General features: G+C 39.0%; 1 non-coding gene across 1 annotated transcript; it reads right to left on the bottom strand.

Moving 5' to 3' along the window:
- Positions 1–773: 773 nt before the first annotated feature.
- LOC120252360 lies at positions 774–880 on the bottom strand. The gene has a single exon (XR_005533896.1). It is a non-coding gene; the product is annotated as a small nucleolar RNA R71 (small nucleolar RNA).
- Positions 881–3,844: the final 2,964 nt, after the last annotated feature.

Below are 3,844 nucleotides of genomic sequence, written 5' to 3'. Positions count from 1 at the left end.
TACTGTAGTAGGGTATCACCATACAAACTCAAACAATAAGAACAACTCCACACGGAGTACAATAGCCAACAATAACCAACAATCAACAATACCTTGGCCATTTCCATAAGGAAATGATAAAAGTACAAGCAAAACTCAAACTTTTAATACAAATCATTTTACTTCAACACAGGAAACAATATAGAAATCCTTACCTTTCAACATCCCAAAAATGTGTTTCAAACTACATTGTTCCTTTCATTGATTTCAGCTACAGGTTATGACCCGAGGGAACCCTGGTTGAAGAGGATCCTAAAATTGAGCGAAGACTTCATAGAAGGGGCAAGGAACCTATGCAGGAACAGAATTTTCCAGCTAAAATAGAGATTGAAGAATCTGAAAATATGGCAGAACAAGGAGGGCAACAAAGGACAATTTCAAATTTCGCTAGACCTACACTTCGTGGGACACAATCGAGCATTATTAGGCCACCAATAGTAGCCCAGAATTTTGTGTTAAAGCCAGGTTTCATTCAAATGGTTCAACAGTCCATACAGTTTAATGGGTTAGCCGATGAAGACCCAAACAATCATATTGAGAATTTTCTTGAAGTATGCGACATGTTGAAGATTAATGGGTTTTCAGATGATGCAGTTCACTTGAGGGCTTTCCCATTCTCATTGAAGGAAAGAGCCAAACAATGGCTTTATTCATTGCCAAGAGCTTCTATCACAACATGGAACGAAATGGTCAAAGCTTTCCTTGTAAGGTACTTGCCTCCGGGAAAATCGGCAAAGCTTCGTAATGAGATATCTTCATTTGTTCAGATGGAGCTCGAATCTTTATTTGAGACTTGGGAACGATTCAAGGACCTCTTGCAGAAGAGTCCACAAAATGGGTTCCCCGAATGGATGGTAATTAACACATTTTATAATAGGTTGAACTCAAGCAACAAACAACTTCTTGATGCCACCGTAGGGGAGACATTGGGAAACAAAAACCCCAAAGAAGCTTGACAGTTGGTTGAAGAGATGGGTTTGAATAGCTACCAATGGAATGTAAGAGAAAAGAAGAAAGTGGTTGGACTCCATGAGATCGATGCGGTTACATCCTTGGTAGCCCAAGTAGAGGCATTGAGCAAGAAATTGGATACTTTGACTTCATCAAAAGGTAGCCCTTCAATTTCTTAGGTTATTTATTTTGTAGGATGGTTGAGCACTCTTCACTCAATGTTGCGGCTGATTTGTCACACCTAGACCCATGGGCCCCACACGTGACATACCACAACGATAATCCAAGGGAGGTCAAACCCTGCCTCCACCCTGGATCATCTTAAAGCTAACTTGTAACCTATACAACCTTACTAAAACAAATAGGGGTGAACATAACTACACATAACAACTTTCTATGCATATCTGATAAGTGCTTGTGTACTAGTAATACAAAGTATTATTTCCTTATATTGAGCATTACTTTTCTCAGATTTTATCGCTCATATATGTGTATTTGTGTTCTTTTGTGCATATAGGGTTGTGGAAACAATAGTGGAAGAAAAGAGCCAAAAGTAGATCATGGATGCACCTTGTTGATGAAATCTTGGAGTGAACAAATGTGAAGATACAAGTTGTGCTCAAAGACACGTGGATGTGTGCCAACCTCCATTGTGCTCAAGAAAATACATGGTTTGGAGGGGCAGAAAGGCTATCACGCTCATGTGTTCTCACTTGTACAACACTAGCAAGAGCTTCGTCAAATGTAATTTTATTGAAGATGCAACATGATCTACGGTATGGATGTGTGCCCATTCATGTGACCTCAATGAAAAGTGTGGATTCGGGAGCATTTTGGTGAAGTACTACAGTAGTTTACTACAACAAATCACTATAGTAGTTACTGTTCACAGATCGCAGAAAACACATTTCTTGGAGATTCACACGGGCTTGTGGATGCCCGATTCCGGCTTTATTTAAGTCACGAGTTTAGCCATTTTAAAAGATCTATTTCCTATCTTTTCCCCATATTTGGAGACGCTCGCGGCTAGGGTTTGGAGAGGCTTTGGCAAGGCTTTTGGAGTGGTTCTATGGCCTTTGACACTTGGTTCCTTTGGAAGATAGTTATTGGGGCAGCTTCCATCGACATTGATTCGACGAGATGTGCCCTAGACAAGATGAGGGAACCCTTTGAGAAAGACGAGGCTACTCCACAAGACCATCGACATGGACTACGAGGGAGTTTTACTTATGGATTGCATGTTTTTACTTTCGATTTCATTATTGATTATATCTTGCTCCATAGAGAGCTAAATCCCTAGTGGGTACTTGGACTTGTAAATCCTAGGATGATTTTGTTTCATTGACCTTTTATTATGTTTTCTTTAATTGATGTTTTAATTGAGTTCCAATCTTGAATGCTTGTTGAGTTGATTTTCCCTTAGAGTGACACTAGGGTTGAGAATCCATCTTGGTAATTCTTGTGGATGAGTGACACACCATGAGGTTTAGACAAAGCTAGATTAAAGAGGGTTGAGAGGGTGAGTCAAGACGTAGCGGAACATCCTCTTTCCCTTCCAGTGTGATTTATCCTACTTCCATGTTCCAAGAGCTCTTTGGGGATCACAATAGAGTGAAGTGCTAAGAGAGGAACTCCGCTGGGGCTTAGTTGTGCAAGCGACATAGTGAAATATTAAAGTAATCCTTAGTGCTGGGGCTTAATTGTGACTAAGGGTCTTTCTCCTGGCGAAAGGGTTAGATCTATATTAGGGAATAGGGTTTATCACTTGGAATCCCTAGAGCTTTAAGCAGCTGTACATAGTGTGAGGTATTGACATTGAGCAATTTCTCTGCTGAGGCATAGTGTAGGGTTAGTCACTGTTGACCTTAGGATTGGGACCATGTATTTTAGGATTTCCACGACTCATTAAGCACCAGTTAAGAGATATAATGGTTGGTCTTGCACTTGACACAATAGTCCTAGGGGGAGCAATGTCCGAGTGCCCCACTTTCTATCGATTGCCTCTCCTATTATTTTATTGCGTCTCTCTCTCTTGTTTTTTTTATTCTTATTTGTATTGATATTGTTCATACCACTCCTGATTCATCTTTACCATTGTTAAATAGCAATTCTTGTGTTTCTGATCATTATTCACTATGGATACGACTGCTCACTCACTAGGGTACTTTTATTACTTTGACAATCCGTGCACTTGCGGTACACACGCAAAAAGGGGTGTGTCAATACCCAATCAGAATAATATGAAGATATGGTAACACACATATAATCACAACCTAGAATACATTAACACAACCTAATATACATAATCATAGATACATCACAAATTTTGAGTATGGTTTCTCAGACAATATTTGGACAATACTAACATACATGAGTACCCAAGGAAGAGAAATATACACAAATGAGCCGACACAATACACTAATGGATCCCACATCCTACATGCCAAGTACTGGAATATACATACAGAAACTTAAAATAAATGCACTGAACCAAACTCCTGCCTAGCACCTCGTGATCCGCACTGCTACACCGAACTAACACCTGGGAAGAGGAAAGAGGGGCTGAGTAATTTGGTTACTCAATGAGGAGGTCAGCATGGAACTATAAGATCATAATTCCAAAATTTAAATATAAACAATATAACCATAACATGTCTTAAAAGTTTACCAATAGCCAAAAATAAAGAAAATGACGAACGTAGAGTAACACTAAAATTTTGTAAAGAATAACATCCACCAATAAAAGAATTTTTACATTAGCAATAGGTCAAGCCAGATTCTAACTCACATAAACTGCATTTTTCCAAACAACTCAAGAAATCAATGTTTAATGAAAAATATGAATAACATACTA

This window comes from Dioscorea cayenensis, chromosome 20, assembly GCF_009730915.1.
Source record: "Dioscorea cayenensis subsp. rotundata cultivar TDr96_F1 chromosome 20, TDr96_F1_v2_PseudoChromosome.rev07_lg8_w22 25.fasta, whole genome shotgun sequence".
NCBI classification, from domain to species: domain Eukaryota; kingdom Viridiplantae; phylum Streptophyta; class Magnoliopsida; order Dioscoreales; family Dioscoreaceae; genus Dioscorea; species Dioscorea cayenensis.
Note: the sequence above shows the minus strand (reverse complement) of the source record. Positions and strands in the feature narration are given on the sequence as shown.